Source organism: Sturnira hondurensis, unplaced genomic scaffold (assembly GCF_014824575.4).
Source record: "Sturnira hondurensis isolate 20B ecotype Veracruz unplaced genomic scaffold, ASM1482457v3 Scaffold0021632, whole genome shotgun sequence".
In the NCBI taxonomy this organism is placed as follows: domain Eukaryota; kingdom Metazoa; phylum Chordata; class Mammalia; order Chiroptera; family Phyllostomidae; genus Sturnira; species Sturnira hondurensis.
The window spans coordinates 4,774,927-4,793,281 of NW_028094263.1; the positions used below are offsets into that span (position 1 = coordinate 4,774,927).

At 42.5% G+C, this 18,355-nt stretch overlaps 1 protein-coding gene across 2 annotated transcripts in view; it reads right to left on the bottom strand.

The window, feature by feature from the left end:
• IKZF3 (IKAROS family zinc finger 3) overlaps nucleotides 1–18,355 on the bottom strand; it is a 79,035-nt gene that overhangs the window by 35,378 nt on the left and 25,302 nt on the right. The window lies entirely within an intron of this gene.

Sequence of the window (18,355 nt, forward strand, 5' to 3'; positions counted from 1 at the left end):
CCAGTAACACTTCAGGGCTGCAAGCGAAGAGGTGTCCTAGCTCCACCAGAAACTGGAGAAAATCTTGTCGGGCAGAGCAAAGCTAGAATGAAATCTAACCAACACACTAGAGCACACACCCCTTTCTATCTCAAAGGCAACTTTTAAGATCACGGATAGAGAGCTTCCTGCGAACAGTATTCAAATAGCATCAGAAAGGGTACTGGTAGTTAAACGGAAGGGACAATATGTATTTGTCTCTTATTTTGCCCACTGGAAACAGGTTTGAATGCCTTTTTTTTTTTAAGTTCTGAAAAAACAGCATGGGCTTTGGAGTGCGACAGAGTGTAGGTCCAGGTTGTACTAACTGGTTGTCCGAGCTCAGTGAGTCTCTTGACTTCTGTGAATTTTCTTATTTCTTCAATGATAGTATTGACACATAACAGGGTTGTTACAGTAACTAAATTCGGTAAAGTAATGTATATGAAAGCCTGGGGTAGTAGCTGACACATGAATATCTTTGTGACCGTGGGCTAGGCAAAGAATTCTTAGATTGGATACCAGAAGCATGATTCACAAGTGAAAATACCTTACAGCTCAAGGAAAATAACCAACTTGAAACTGTGAAAATGATTTGAATTGACATTTCACCAAAGATATTATACAAATGAACAACAGGCAAATGAAACGATGTTCAACATCCATAGTTATTAGAGAAATGCAAATGAAAACCACAATGAGTTATCAACTTCATACCCACTAGAACAGCTACCATCAATCATTTTGGTGAGGATATGGAGGAAATGGAACCCTGGTGTGTTGCTGGAGGGAATGTGAAATGGTGCAGCCATTTGGGAAGAAGTCTGGTGGTAGACTAGACATCCTTCTCAATGGTTCCCGACGGTCCCTCACTCTCAGACTCCAAGTCCTGTGTAATCTCCCTTTTAATGTGGGTTGGACCTGGTGATGTCCTTCGGATTGACAGGACACGGCAAAAGTGACGAGCAATCACTCCTATTACTAGATTATAAAAGATGTGATTTCCACTCGCTCTCTTTCTCTCTCTCTGTTACCTCTCTGATGAAGAAAGCCAGGGAGCGTACATGGCAAGAACTGAAGGCAGTTCCTGGCCAATCTCCAGTGAGGAAAGGGGGCCCCCAGCGCAACAGCCTCAAGGAGCAAGACGACCAGATTAAAACTGACTCCTGACAACCGCGCAAGTGAGTCTGGAAGTCGATCCTTCCCCTGTCGAGCCTTCGGGTGAGACTGCAGTCCGGCCCAATATCTTGAGGCCAGCCTTGCACGGCACTGCGAAGCAGAGGACCCAGAGAGGCTGGGCCTGTATCTCTGAGATCACAAATTTGGACTGTTTTAGGCCAACGTTTGGGGTCATTTGTGGTTAGCAATCGACAACCAATACAGACAGTTTCTTATCAAATTAAACATAAATTGACTGTACAACCAAGCTATTTCACTCTTAGGTATCTACCCAAAAGAAATGAAAACTACGTCTACACAAAGACTTGTACACCCATGTTCACAGTCAAAAAATGTAAACAACCAGAGTGTTGGTGAGCTGGTAAGCAAACCTGTTACATCAGTACAATGGAATTCTACTCAGAAATAAAGAGAAACAAAATACTGATACAGGCAACAATTTGAATAAACTTAAATACCATTATGCTAAATGAAAGAAGCCAGAAGCAAAAGACTACCTATTGTTCTTATTCCTTCTATAAGAGACGGCCAAAAATGGTAACTCTACAGAGACATAAATCTGCCTAGGGCAGAAGGATACGAATAGAGATTGACGGCAACTAGGTGAACAAAAGGTTTTAGAATAAGGTGCTGGTTGCACAATTCTATACATTTACTAAAAATCATCAAACACTTAAAGGTATAACTTACATGCCTTTAAGTATGGTGAGTTATGACCAGACTAAAGCTGTTTAAAAAAAAAACAAAAAACAAGCCCTGGCTGGTGTAGCTCAGTGGATTGAGTGCGAGCCTGCAAACCAAAAGATCAAGGTTCGATTCCCAGTCAGGGCATGTGCCTGAGTTGCAGGCCAGTTCCCAGCAGGGGATGCACGAGAGGTAACCAAACATTGATGTTGCTCTCCCTCCTCCCTTCCCTTCCCCTCTAAAGATAAATAAATAAAACCTTTTTAAAAAATGCAAGAAAAATTTTAAAACAAACTGATAGCTAGTTACATTCATAGTGACCCTGTGTCCAGAGGGGAGAGTCCAGCTACTCATTCACCAACTACTACAAGGAAGTTCATGACGAGTTTAGCCTATTGAGCTACTTCCATATGACAAATCCTCATGAGGCTCTCTTTACTCCTTTTGTTGCTAAACAACTGAGTTCATGCCCTTTTCAAAGAAGCTAGTTAAGTGTTACGTTAAAAAACACAAGCTACACCTGCTACTTGGCACTGGAAAGGAGGCCGAAACCATCAACTGTAAAGGACTTGGCCTCGGGACATCTCCCAGGCTGAATTATGTTATAAAGTTCAGGGGATGCCTCAGTAACCACTGATCTTTGCTCTCTTCTAAATTGTGCTAAAATCCATACAGATCTGTATTTTCTAGTTATAGTACTTCTGTGGAACATTTTGGGCTTTTTTATGTGCTTTTATGCCTCACTTTCAGTTCTGTTAATAATTTAGTGTGCTTTACTAGGCTTTGATTATTATTTAATTAATGAGCATTGTCCCTGACCTAAAGTCAGCAGGAGCATAAAGCCCATGGGGAAGCTCTCTGAGGGTTCAGTCAGGGATACGAGAGTTCAGTTCTACCATAAGAAAAGAAGAAAATAGAGAATTATCTTTTCTATACAATCTCAGAGAGAGAGACAGAGAGAGACAGAGACAGAGAGAGCTAGTACAACCTGAAGGACGAGAACCAGAAAATCACGATGATGATGAGTAAGGAACAGTTCACATAAAAATGCCAGAAATAGTTCTGGGCCCCAAGCAATGAAGAGAGGTAACAAAGGTCCATTAAGTTGTGTCCAAATTTTGGTGACGGAAAATCATGGCCACAAGCCTAGACTGACTTAAGAGAAGCTAATTAAGAGCCTTTCCTATCTTCTCTCGGGCTGCTCTGAACCTCCTTGAGGTTCACAGAGGGTAACAAAAGCACGGCGGGGGTTTCTGCTTCTGTAGACGCAGGTGCAGAACAGGCTGGTTCCAACAAATCTTGTCCATATTTTTAATGCCACCAGACTGACTCATCTAGGGAAATATCGACCATGATCCCATTTTTACATACTCAGTTGACATAATTAACACATCTTTTAAGGGTAAGGTCGCAAATGCTCTTTAATCATTACATCCCGGGTCTCCATCTGCTGTGGCAGAGACAGCACCACGCACGGCAGCATCTAGTTTTTAAGACCGTCATTCCTGCAACCCCAATTCTAGACCCGACTGCAACTGTGGGCTCAACAGCAGATTTCAAGGCAGGCAGCTGAGTGAGAAAACATCTGGACCCCTCCGTCAGAACGAGAAAGGTCACACGTTAAATCCAGATAATCTTGTTTATTGGTGTTTGAAGGTTATACACCGAGGGGTGGATTACCAGGGTCCTCCTTTAGGCCTGGCTCTGATATCTTCATTCATCTGTTATGTGTGTGACACTTTCAAATCCAAAGCTTCACTGCTCCTGTGTTCTCGCTCACTTCCGAATGCAACCTTGCTCATTCTAAGCCCGAACACTAGGCCAGCCTATGACTAGTCTGTTGAGTGTCAGACGCTGGAAGAAACGGCATTACAGACTTGTCAGGGGCAGGTGATGTTCGTTGTTCTAAAAGCTGTTTTCCAAATTTCCATCTGGCATTTTACTATGGGTGAAGGATCTGCAACTTTCCCCAACAAAATTAGAAAAAAAATAAGGCTCTTGAGTCAGCAAGGGACAAAATCAAAAGCTTGCCCTGAGCCAGGCTGCAGCTCGGTGATGAAGAAAGAGGGGTTGTGCCCCCTGCATGGTTTTTTCACAATTAGCGTATATTATCATATATCTATATGGAACTGGCCCGAAATTGTTTATATTGGAAGCAGTTCTATAGTCCATTATATAGGAAACTATTACAAAAACAGCAAGGTCAGGAAGCCTTAAGACCTTACACACTTGAGGAGGGCTTTTTAATCTTTTCTGGGTTTTAGACCTCTTTTGGGAGCTGTACTCTTTGCCCAGAAAAATGTACACATGCCCATAAGCAAATATTTCCCATAGTTTTAATAGGTTTTTCAAAGAGTGAGGTATCAGGTTCAGAATCTTCATGTTAGGCCTTTAAATAGGCTCAGGTTTAAATCAAAAACTCTTCTGTGCTACCCTTTATATACTTTATATGACAATGGTTAGCTTTTGAATTTTTTGTTCAAGTACCCTCAACAGAATTTTGAAACATTATGTTTCTCCCTCATACAGAGTGGACATTAAGTGGATAATTAAGTTGATATCTAAATTTTTCATTGTGACTTCAATATTATAAAACAAAACAATTTTTTATTGTAAATAAGGATGGGTTAAACTGTTATCACGCCCTTTCAAATGTACCTAATGGCATATAAATATTAGTGATTTGATCTACTCCATTACAAACTAAGAAATACATAATTAAGTTTTTAAATAAAATTGGTTTTCTCCTTGAATTTCTATTTTCATTTCACTTTCCTCATAGAGTTTTATCATGATGAACTAGTCTTTTATGCTTAAGTCTTCTATTGCTCACCCTATCGCGTGTTTCTATGACAACATAGATAAATAAAAAATTATGTCACCATAAACTGTTCTGTGTTAAAAATTTCTCCTGAATTGAGTCCTGGCTGGTGTGGCTCAGTGGATTGAGTGCTGGCCTGTGAATCAAAGGGTCTCCAGTTCAATTCCCACTTGGAGCACATGCCTGGGTTGTGGGCCAGGTCCCCAGCAGGGGTGTGTGAGAGGCAACCACACATTGATGTTTCTCTCCCTCTCTTTCTCCTCTCTCTAAAAATAAGGGAATAAAATAAAAAAAGTTTCTTATGGATTGATTTATTATAATTTTTAGCATGCAACTGATAAAATAATAAAGGTGTATTACAAATCCTGATCAATAATTATTAAATATAAAAAGCAAAAATTTGGGGACTGTATCTTTTAATGAGATGGATGAAGGGGGATGCATTTATGAAAGTTTTTTTGATTTAAAAGATCCCAATTGAGAGCCCTGGCTGGTGTAGCTCAGTGGATTGAGCACGGGCCTGTGAACCAGAGGATCGAAGTTCGATTCCCAGTCATGGCACATGCCTGGGTTGCAGGCCAGTTCCCGGCAGGGGACACGTGATACATTGTGTGTCCTCGGCAGAGGCAACCATACATTGATATTTCTCTCCCTCTCTCCTTCCCTTCCCCTCTAAAGATAAATAAATAAAATATTTAAAAAAAGATTCCAATTGACCCTTTGTTTGGCATCCTGGAAGTATTTACACTGTAGAGCAAAGAAGAAAGATTTGGGATGGGTGAGAGGTGAGCCTCTCTTTCACAGAGTGAAGAATCATTGTGCAAAGGAACGAGGGGAAGGAGAGCTTCAACTACAGCCGCCTTAGAGGGCAGATAGGTTTAGAACAGGGAACATGTTGAAATTGAAGACCTGGAAGCCGATTTTCTTAAAATTATACACACTCACATAACCCCTGGAAAGTCATCCCTTTATCCCAGTTTGAACAACACAGATAAAAAGGACCTCACTGTGAGGTGCACACGGACGCTTTCCTTCACTTTAGGAAACCGGTGATGAGCACTTGGAACAATGCAGGAGATAAATGGATGGATGGAAAGGCAGAACAAAAAAAAAAGGATACCTACTGAGCACTTACTGTATACCACAAACTCCAGCATAAAAATAAAATAAGACTAAAGGAGACTCTGCTCTTGTCATCTCATCAACTCCTTGGGAGACAAGAAAGTTCATGGAGACCCTGCCACAATGCAACATGTATGAATTTGGATCTCACAGGCTTGGTGACCGCCTCCCGCTGTCCACCCGCCATCCCTGCTGTGACAGGAGCAAGCTGCTAAAATTCTTGTGCTGTGGGATTCAGTTGGAAGTAACTGCCTTATGATCACTTGGGACTTTAACATTTTTAATGTGTGGTCCGTTGTATCTAGTCTAAACTTCACCGTTGTGCTTTATGCTTTTTAAACAGTATCTCTAGCCCAAACGCCTATATTACATGAACTTAGCAATGATGTGGTGCCTGTATTGTAAAGAAAAATTTGAGTCCTACCCACCATGTTGTAGAGAGATCTCACATACTCATCTCATCTCCAAAACTATTCTCCTTTGTGCAAATTACCAAAAAAAAAAGCCCCTCTGACAAATTATGAAAAATGATGACCTAGTGAGCTAGAACAGGATTTTATTCCTCAGTCCAGTGGTGTGCTGGTAAATGCTGAAAAGCCAACTCAGAATGGAGAAAGGGATTTTTTTCTGTAGCATTTGCTGATGTCAGTGGTATAAATGCCATGGCCCATTTCAAGCTACCAACGTGGAGTCAGCCAGCTCACACAATTCCTGAAAGTTTAACAACTGGTTACAATCTGACTCTGGCACACCACTCACTGGAGCTCCTCACTTACGCCTCAGCAGAGCGCCTTCCCGTGGTTGGCAGGCAGCACCAGGGTACACAGTGAGCTCACCATGGTACCCTGCTCATCGTGGCTGGTGTCAAGCTTTAAGCAGATAAAAACTCACTTGGCAGGAGCTGATGCTATGAGAACTAGCAGGCACATATGGGTGTTTCACATACTGCTAACCAACTGCACTGGAATCCATCTCATTTCACACTCATCTTGCTTCCGCTGCAACGAGGCACCAGCACTACAGCTCCACCGTTAAAGAAAAGCAAAAGGAAGGGGAAGAGTCCCGGAGGACCCACTGAGGACAGTGGGAAGACCCATTTTTCTGTCAAGCATTATGACAGCTGCCAAATATGTTCCTGCAAGTTCCTTTTAGGTCACTGTGCTACACAGCTTGGGTAAAAAAAAAATCCAGAGATTTTTTTTGTTGTTGTTAAAAAGATTCAAGGAGAGGTGTCTGGGCTTTATCACCAACAGAACTTACCCGTTTGACACAGGAGAAGCCCTCAAGTGTCTCTGACCATTGTGAGCACTTACAGAAATCCCCGTGAGTGAACTTCGGCAGCAAAGTGCTGCTGATTTTGTAAGATAACGCTTGCATCCCATGAGCGACAGGTCTTGATCTGGGCTTGAGAGATGTAATATTTTGATTACAAAAAGAGGCACTTCCTTTTGAAGCACATCTTTGCGTGTAGGAGCAGTACCACTGGAACCTCAGTGAGCGCCTAGGCGAGGCTGACTTGGTCTCTCCCAGCCCGCTCCCGCCATAGGCCCCTCCTCCGCACGTCTGAGTGCAGCAGTAATTAGCATCCATAAACCACAAATGTGGCTTGGTTTATTTTTCCCCCTTTCGAAAGCATCAAAGTAGTCTGTATTTCTCATGGGTGCAAACAAGTTGTAGACCTCAAAAGAGGTTGAGACTCTGACATGGAAAGCTACTGAAGACAGGAGCTGTATCTCCTAAGAGGAAAAAAATTATTTTTTCAGGAGACTTCCTAATGATCATTCTTATCTTTGACCTAAGCGTCACACAAGTTATCACAGAGAGAAAATGTAAGGCCTTTCAAAAAATGATCAAACTCAACTTTGCTGATGGAATTAGGTACAATCCTAACTCTTACATGACAGAAGCACTTGAATAAATACACTAATTGAATGCCACTGTGCAATTAATGAAAAGAAAATCTATTTCATGATGAGTACAGGGTATGTTTTTATTTAGCTGTAAAGGTTTGGGAGATGAAGAGTGTAGTGCATGGAACAGCCTCCCAAAATTCAGGTCTGTCAGGAACCTCAGAATGCGACTTTATTTGGAAATGGGGTCACTGTAGATGCCATTAGTGAAGATGAGGTCACAGTGGATCAGGATGGGGCCTTAACCCAGCGAAAGGTTTCCTTACAAGGAGAGAAGTCAGGGGTACACACAGGGAAGCAGAAGGCTGCGTCACAACAGAGGCAGAGATGAGAGTTATGCGACCACAAGCTGAGGAACACCAAGGACTGCCGGCAGCCACCAGGAGCAAGGAGATGACAAAGAAGGATTCTTCCCTAGAGCTTGTAGAGGGAGAATGACTGTGCCGACACCTTGACTTGGGACTCCTCCTTTCCAGGGCTGTCAGAGAACACATTTCTGTTGTTTTAAGCCGCTGTGGTGATTTGTTGTAGAAGCCCTAGGAAACGAAGGGTGAATGTGTGGCTGAAGCAGGGTAAACAGCTGATGCTGATGGACACGGAGGTACACTGTGTACTTTTTGCCTCTCAGCATCGCCAGAACAAACTGCTGGTGTAAGTGAAAAGGGATGGTGGTTGGGAGGGGCCCTGAAAATGGGGCCCAGAGAGTGTTCGATGCAGGGAGCTGGTAGCCAAACAGGTACCCGCCCCCCGCCCCGCAGTGTTCAAAGAGAGAAGAGTAATGCGACTAGCACATGCACGTAGAATCCCACCCTGAAAACATACGTGCCCGGGATGGAATCTTTCTTTCCATATTCTAGGCAGGAAATGGCAAAGATGAGGATCCAATTTCAGAGAGAAATAAGGACTAAAACAAAAAAGCTGAGGTCCTACTGTAGTAATTCAGCCCCTAACTGCATTTTACAGGGCGTTGCTGCGATGATGTTCCACTGTCTCGTGCCTCGTCTCTACTTTGTTACGCTCCTGGGTACACTACCGTTAAACACGTCTCACCCCTCACCCTAATATCCAGAGGTTTTTATTTTATTATGTTCCTCTGGGAACACGGGCCAGGTAGAAGCAGTAGGAATATTCTTTCTCATGATAGGTTATAAATCTTGCTTTGACGTCTGCTTTCGACATTACAGTATCTCAGAGACATGTTGGATCCAACAGGAAGGTCCCAGTGTCCTTTGCATTCACTGACACGTCTATGATACCCCAGCATCCATCCAACGCTAGGGAAAAACAAAGACCTGGGCATCCGAGGCTTGTTCCCTACTGCTCGAGACCAGGCTGACAACCGTTATGGCTGGTCACAACTAAGAAGAAGAGAAATGATAATCGTTCACGGGAATCAATGAACAGACTGGAAAATGAACTCGGAACCTCTTCATTTCGCATGCTTTTCAAGACAGGAGGATTATATCACTTCAGAGACAGGTGTTTTAGGAAGACGTAAATGTGGGCTACTAGGATTTGGGTTTCTCAGAAAAGTTTGTAAGGGGTGAAAGTGTGTCATGCACCAACGATTCAAGATAGACTATAATTAGGTGCTTAAAGACGCACCAATCAGAGGCACTCCGAAAACTTAGCTCTAACGCAGCACTTGGGGAGGCTGGGGCAGTACAAGAAGGTCTCACGGAGAAAATTAGCTTGAGTGGCTGTAAATATCTTCAGTGCGTTAGTCTATGAGGCCCAGATTTTCATGAAGACAGGAGGAGGCAACTCAGCAGTAAAACATTTAATCCACATATGATTTTACTTGTGGCCAATTAATTTGTGCAACAACCTATAGTGGTACAGAGCTATACCCACTTTCTATGAGCTAAATCCAGCTCTATAAATGAGCTGTTAATGATATACATTTTTCTAATTTTAAAAATAATAGTGTTAGACTCCCCATTGCTGCCCTTTTAGACTGTTTATTTGAACATTGTTCCTTTCAAGGATCGAAAGCTTTCTTAACTCATTGTACAATAAATGCACGCACTAGGCTAGGAGTGAGCAGCCTATGGCCTGCACGCCCAGGGGGACCCACTGCCTGTTTTATAAATACAGCTACTGACATGCAGCCACTTGCATTCACTTATGCATCTTCTGTGGCTGCTTTATTCTACAACAGCAGAGTTGAGACATTGCAACAGAGACCATATGGACCACAAAGCCTAAAGGCATTTACTATCTAGCGTTTTACAGAAAAAAAATGTGCTAACTCCTGTACGAGGACCCTAGGACTGTATTAAAATACACATACATCTGCGGAGTGGGCAACAAGTGAATTTATGTTAAATAGTAATACCTTTTAAAAGTTTTTCCCAAAGCTTTTATTTTGTTTATTTGGTTTCTCAAACAACAATTCGAGTTAGGTAGACTTCTTCCACCTAAAAATTTAGTTTGTCTTTCCACAAGAAAAAATAAATAAAGTGACTATTTCTCTTGGAGCCTGAAACTTTCTATAAAATGTTTTCCTAAGAGCTGGAAACTAATAAAGGTGCACATGACATTTCATTTACTTGACATATAAATTAAACATGATTATAATCACACTGAATTTAAAACATTCTAAGGCAGGTCTTAATTTCTAAAACTTTTTAGAGGATATTAAAAATGCTTCCATTAATCTTAGAATAAAATTCTCTAAAGCATGTTTTAAGTTATTTATAATCATTATTGTACTATAGCTAAATTTCTCCAATTACCTTTTTAAAAAATATTTATTTATTTATTTATTTATTTATTTATTTATAGAGAGAGGGGAAAGGAGGGAGAAAGGGAGAGAGAGAAACATCGATGTGTGAGAGACAAGAGATACATCAATTGGCCCACAACCCAGGCATGTGCCCTGACCAGGAATCAAACTAGTGACTCTTTGGTTTGCAGTCTGGTGCTCAATCCACTGAGCCACACCAGCCAGGGCTCTCCAATTACCTTTAAAAGTATAATTCTAACCTTAGTCTTAATGTTTCCCTATGCTGCATGTTGCAGAGGTAACTATTATGCAATAGGTATATCTTCTATCAGATCATGCTACTTTTCAATTCTATGATTTTTATAATTAAGCATGCATGATTTGAATATATTGTTTATATTATAATTTTTTTAAGGCAGGGGCTTGTTTACAACCTTTTCCAAATGTATATGACCCAGATTAAGTGTCAACATCAATAGTACAGTAATCAGCTTGGATTTTAATCATGAAAATAATGGATTAACTTTTCAACACTGAAGTCAGCTTATTCATTTCTTTCTACGTCAGTCTTACAGAAAAGAACCATTTCTCTTCTCTTTCTCAAATTATTTAGAATGGTTGATTATATCTTCTAGTTTATACCAAGAACTGCATGACATTTCCAGTCCTCTAACAACAGAGAAAAGATATCCCATCAATCCACTGACACGTATTAGAAGTAAGGTGATATAAATGGTATAAGTTGCTATTTACAGTAGCCAAGTGCTGGAAACAGCCCAAGTGCCCATCAGTAAAGGAGTGGATCAAAAAACTGTGGTACATTTACACAACAGAATACTACGCAGCAGAAAGAAAGATGGAGCTCCTACCTTTTGCAACAGCATGGATGGAACTGGAGACTATTATGCTAAGTGAAATAAGCCAGTAGGTGACAGACAAGTACCATATGATCTCACCTATAAGAGTACTGTGATCAACAAAATAAACCAATGAGAAAAACAGACCCAGAGACAAGGAAATATGGAAAAGACTGACAGCAACCAGAAGGGAGGAGAGCGGAGGAGAGTGGTGGAAAGAAGGGGGAGGGACTAGTCAAAGAACATGTATGAATGGCCCATGGATACGGACAAAGGTGTGGGAATTGACTATGGGAACTTGGGGTGGGCTGGGTAGAGGAGAGCAAAGGGGAAAAAATTGGGACAACTGTAATATAACAATAAAAAAATTAAAAATAAGTAAAGCAATCCAAAATTTAAAAAACAGGAAACTATCTCACTAATAATTTTGTATTAATTATATGTTGAAGCAGTATTTTTGATCTATTGGAATAAACATACTATATTATTTTTAAAAAAGAAAGAAACAACACAGGCAACTACAGCAGTTAAAGATGACCCAAAACAAGTGAACCACAGGGACCAAATCTCTCTCTTTTCTCCTTGGAAGTATTTCTGGTGCAGAGTCAAGTTCAGAGGCCAGCAAATATGGATTCCTAGAGAAGTGCTGAACCTCACAGGTTTTTATGTTATTCATTTTAAATTCCTACTATTGTACAGAAATTCTTTAGTTTCCTTTTATTTGGGGTATTTAATCTGCTTTCCCCCTCAACTACCTGAAAACATAAAACTCATAGATACTTCTGAACCCGGAGCAAATGGTAACATAAATGGTAAATTCCCAGACCAACAGTTGTGTAGGGACCATCATTTGAAACACACACCTAATGGCATCACCTACCAGAACTCAAAAACCTTAACTCCGGAAAACGCAAGCTGAAGGCACAGTTGCCATTTGCCTCCTTCTGAGTGTGACTCCATGGATGTCACCTTCAAGAAGTAGTATGAAGCTAGAAGAACACCATGTGCCTTTCCTCAGCACAAATGACCACATCCTGTGCCAGGCGGCATTTTTCAGTCTCTGTGGTTAAGAACGGGTACAAGTTAAAGCATAGCTAGGCAGAGCTGGAATGTTAGTTGAAGCTGTGATTTGAATCTCAGAGGGTTTAGACATAGAGCTCTTTTTCCTCATCCTTCAAGAATTTAAGACAAAAGAAAAAGATGCAAGAGACAGTTTCTCTTTTCTTCCTTTATCAAACACATGTAAACTCATATAATTAACCTAAGTAATTTATTTAGTCAGATACTCAATGCATACTTACTGCACATCAGTAAATGTGCTTGGACCAACTAGAGTCCAAGCACTGTTCTAGATGCTGCAAACACTTAGCATGAGAAGGACAGCTGAAGAGCCTACCTAAGGAAAGGCGGGGGGAGAGAGACTATAATAAACAATCAAATAAATAAAACTCTAAAATTGTCCATGCAGAGACTTAAAATAGAGTGTGGTGCTAACATACCGATTGGGTTATCAGGGAACATCTCTCTGAAGAAATGACACCTAAGGGGGATCTGAGTGATATGTATAAAGCAACAGTGAACAGATTTACCAACGTAAATATTAGCATGAAATGTGTGCAATAGGGACATGGATATCATGCTTAAATTCACCGAGAAGCCTGGAAATAATCCATAATGTCAACAGAAACAATCTTTGGGGGGTAGGATAGAGGTGGATTTTTCTTTTGTCTTCCCACTTCTCTGAACTACCAAACTGTGGTGTAATACAAAAATACATAAGATGTGCCACAAATAACACCCTTTTTTTATTACCAAATCGTAGGCCTGTAATTCTGTAACACAACAATATCACACTCAAGCACGTCATATGCCATTTTTGATGAAATGATCAAATGAAAACTATAAATTGTTAGACCCATATTATGACCCTACCCACCACACTCTCGTAGGCCTTACCTCCGCTGGACCCGTATTGAGTTTTGGCCCCTAGTTCCTGGCACAGAGTTCCTCAAATCCTTGAAATTTCCCGAGTTATAGGAATATCTTTTGTTATTCACAACAAGCCCCTTTAAATCATACCTGGGTTTATGCTACAGAGGTGACTTAGGGTGGCAACCCTAAGTAGCCTCAGGATGGGTTGATCACAAGAAAGACTAAGTGACTAGAGGTTTGGCACTTTCAGCCCCATCCGCTAACCTCCAGGAAGGGGAAAAGGGACTGTAGATTGAGCTCTATGAAAACTCTTGAACAGTGCGAGTCAGAAAGCTTCTGAGTTAGTGAACACATGGAGGTGTGCCCAGAAAGGGCATGGAAGCTCCCCTACCCCAAACCTTGCCTTATGGATCTCCTTCACTTGGCTGTTCCTGAGTTGTATCCTTTATAATAAACTGGCAATAGTAAGTAAAGCGCTTTCCTAAGTTCTGTGGGTCATTCTAGCAAATTATCAAACCTGAGGGAGGTTTGCGTGGAAAACCTTGAACTTGTAGCTACATTGGACAGAGTGTGTCCAAAGTGTCTTCACTTCAGACATTTCAGATATCAACTCCAGGAGCCAGTATGAGAATTGAATGGAATGTTGCATTTCCAGTTTTTTTCTGGAATACTAGAGAATTGGCCGTCGATGTCAGGAATGCTCTAGAATTGGTGTCAGAAGTAGGACTTTTTGGGCCAGTGGCTAAGGAAAACGTGGTTTAGGCAGAAAAAAGAAGAGAGTGTGGGAGATGAGAAACCTCTGATTCCCAGCCACGTGGTGGCCCATGGCACAGAGCAGCAGCTGTGTGGTGATCAGTTGCTGCAGGTTAAATTACCAAGGGCACTCAGAGACGGATCCCACTCCCGAGGAGCTGGTTCAGTGGATGCATAAGGAACTGCAAAGTAATGAGTAAGCGGTGAAATGCACAGTCCTTTGGTTATCTGTGACAACTAAAATGAAATGAAAAGAGAGCCCCGGGTCAGACCTCAATGCTGGACCAAGCCCAGCTTTTGGTTGGTTGAAGCTTTGGTTGCTAGCCTCAAAGCTGCGTCTAGGGAAAAATGATGCAGTAACAACAGAGAGTACCTCTAAGAGAAGGTCATCGAGAAGGTGATTCACATGGGGTCTATGCAAAACCAAGAGACTACTGAAACCGAGGAGTAGAGTGTGAAGGAGTTGTCTCATTTCACAAATCAGTACCATCGGCTTCTGAAGAATCTTTACTAAATGGATTGTGAGGATGACTCCGTTAAGGGGAATGCCTTCGGTTTTGAAGGCTACAGAGTGGAAGAGCACGTACGTGTTGACGCTAGACCCACAGCTCAGTATAAAACTGAAACTACAAAACTCACTACAATCACAGACGGTTATGCATGACCCAGACCCAGAGCATGCTTTTCCCATGGGAACAGCCGGCCGGTTGGACCAGCTACAAGCCACGGTAAGGTCTCTACCCTGAGAAGGAGGACCATCCAGCTCCCCCTATAAATGCCAAGTGGAACAGCCCAGATGAAGCAGTTGATATGCTTCGTCTGTAAGCCATACGGGACTGGCTTTATGATAATCAAGATATTCACCCACTGAATATGCTTGTTACTGAATATAGCAGGTGCTGTAGTTTAAGGAGGTGTCCTAAAAATGTACATGTTGGATAGGGTATGGTGAAGTGCAGCAATAGGAGGAGATGAGAATGAGGCTTGGAAGGGAGAAGTTTATCACACTCAGAGGCCCTAAGAGGGGGCACCACATGCCACGCGGGGCCATGTGGGAAAGCACCACCGAAGGCAGAAAAGAGGAGGGGCAATCCAAGGCCAGAGTCATTACTGGAATTTCTGAGAGAAGGCGCAACAGGACAGGAAAAAGAGTTTGAACAATACTGGCAGGCGTTGGGACATCAGTGTGGTCTCTAGTTGTCTAGTACTTAGCCCTGGGGCTCCCTGGGATTTGGGGCTGGCTGGGAGCAGAATAGTAGCTGACTGTATGAGAGCCGGGTAAGAAGATGGTTGGGGGATGGAGAGTCTGAATTGTTTGGTTTGTCTGTGAAAAATAGTCCCCTGGCCAAGCCCTTTGCTGTCTCTAAGAACTGACTATCCTTGGGAAGGACAGTCTTTGCCCAGGTCTGTGAGGTTCCCAAATGTAAAAGTGTCAAAACTACAGAAAATAAGAAAATACAGTTAATATAATTGCCCTTGTGATAAATGGATGCTGAAGAGACAGACACAGATTCTAAGGAAATTTTGCAAGCCACCCCATTTAACCTTACAGCTGCAAAATCAAGCAACATTTTGAGAAGCTTTATTGAATTCGCTCTCTCAGCTTCCCCCTCTTGGGTCTTACAGATGCTAATAAAAGCATTAGATTAATTAAAAAGAAAATGAGGAGAGGCAGAAGGGAGAGTCAAGGGACTTGTTCCAGCAAGGTGGAAAATTGTAAATGGTTATTAAGAAATCAGGTGAGCCCAGGCCAGGTGGCTCAGTTGGTTGGAGCATCGTCCTGTACACCGAAAGGTCACAGGTTTGATCCCAGTCAGGGCACCTACCTCGGTTGTGGGTTTGATCCTTTCCTCTTTCTCTAAAAATCAAAAAAGTTTCCTTGGATGAGGATTTAAAAAAAAAGAAAGAAGGAAAGTGAATGAAGGAAACATGGATATGGCCAAAAGAAAGAAAAAAAAGAAAGGGGGAGAGTTAAGGGACTCGTCCCAGTAGGGTAAACATTTGTAGATGGTCATAGACCGGGGCTCATGGCGAGGCCTTTCCAACAGTGACCATTGGGCATTTGGACTAGAGAATTTACATTTAGCTTGTTATTGGGCATTAATCAAAACTCCCCCATGACCGCGTGACAAAAAAACCACCCTAATATCTGAAACACCCATATCTTAGGTGATGTCAGAAAAATGCTCTATCGGGGAGGGCAATGCCCAGGAGAGTTCCATACTGAAGTGAAAATGGTTTATACAGGATTATGCTACCTGGGGGATGCAAGAAGGAGATACTCATTAGTAGAGAGCTTTTTTTCTCTTGAGACTGACTTGGAACTGTGTGAGGGGCTTCCAGATGCTATCATTATTTGGACAGTGTCCTATAAACACTCTTGACTGACCAACAAGAGCTGCTTGGTTACAGATGGCAGTTCCAAGGTGAATGGACAATATCCTGTTTGTAAGACCACCACTCAGGTCGAAGAAGGTAAAAACACATCAGCTCAGTGAGGCGAGTTACATGCTCTTTTCCTAGCTGTGATGGAAGAACGGAACAATGACAAAAGCCTCTGTTTGCATTTTCACCCAACTCACGGGTCATGACCGTGCCCTGGCTGTATGATTACACGGAAGGACAGTGAAAACCTGGTCTGTTAACGGATGCCCATGTGGGGCACTGCCCTGTGGAGATCACTATGGAAATTTGAGTGGTACATTAACGTGGGACATGTCCATACCCATCAGAAGAACCCCCTTCCAAGTTTGGAAGGTGACCAGAGACAATGAGTGAACAGTGCAGTGTAGTGGATTGTTTGGTTTGTTTGGATTGCTTGGATGGCCACTGGGGTCCATGAAATGAGTGGACATTTGGGGACCTCAGCAATGTAGAGGGGTGAATCTGTATATGTTCCTTTTTTACCCTACCAAGAACCGTTCTGTCTGTTACTGAGAGACATAATGGCTGCAGATGACTATGGGTTAGATTCTTCAGAGGGAAGGCCCCACACATAGCTCACAGGTGGGCTATGTTGAACCAATGCCAGTAACCCCAGAAGGGCTACAAATGAGTTTTGACAGAATAGATGCTGACTCTGGACCAGACTTCACTTACCAGGTAGTAGATGCAAAAGGCCAGAATACTAAAAAAGAACTGGAATGGAAGACATTGCACCAATTTGGACTGTCTAGTCACATTGCTGCAGACCAAGGAATACACTGTACAACCCGTAATGTCTAGCAAAGGGCCGAGACATAGCTTCTTCATGATACTGTTTTCGTAGAGAATTGGAACAGACAACTGAAACGCTGGTTGTTTAAGACCGTCTGAAGCCCCCAGGTGCCTCACCTCATCCTTTCCACAGAACGTCACGTACACCTCGTTTTCCCCCTCTGCCTCTGAATCTCGCGTGTATGTGGGGTGTCTGACTCTCTCACATATGGGAGATTCCCACAGGTATATAGGTTGTTAAATTTGGTTCTTTTTCTCTTGTTACTCTGCCTCATGTAGACTTATCAGACCATGATAGAACCCTGAAGACTAGAGGAAAGTTTCTTCCTCTCCCACACCAGCATCTCTAGATTTTGATGGTCCTTTTGCTGTAAGAGACTCATGGTCAAAGACCAGAGGGCAGCCTGCAGTATAGTACAAAAACATACTTGGCCTTAACCCCAGATTCCTGCCACGGAGTTTCTAAAGCCCTTGGAAGTTCCTGAGGGATAAGAGTATATTTTGTTATTAAAAACAAGCCCCCTTTCCATCATACCTGAATGATTTATGCTACAGGGGTGACTTAGGGTGGAGACTCTAAATTGCCTCAGGATGAGTTGGTCACCAGAAAGACCAAGTGATTAGAGGGTTGGAACTTTCAGCCCCATCCACTAACCTCCAGGAAGGGGAAAAGGGACCACTGATCGAGCTCTTCTATAAAAACTTTTGAACAATGGGATTCAGAGGGCTTCTGGGTCTCTGAACACTTCGCGAAGTGCTGGGAGTATGGTGTGCCCGGAAGGGGCATGGAAGCTCTCCCGCACCATGTTCTGCTCCGTGCACCTGTTCTGCTCTTCCTGAGTTGTGGCCTTTACAAAACACCGGCACTCGTAAGTAAAGTGCTGTCCTAAGTTCTATGGGTCATTCTAGCAACTTATCAAACCTGAGGGAGGTTGGTGGGAAACCCTGAATTTGCAGCCAAGCTGGAAGAAGGGCAGGTAACCTGGGGATCTGGCTCTTATAACTGGTGTCTAGAGCAAGGGCAGTCTTGTGAAACTGACCCCTTAACCCACGGGTGCAGCTTAACTCCGGGAGTTAGTGTGGGAATTGAAATGCTGGGCGCCCAGTTAGTGTCTGAAGTTTTGGAGAATTGGTT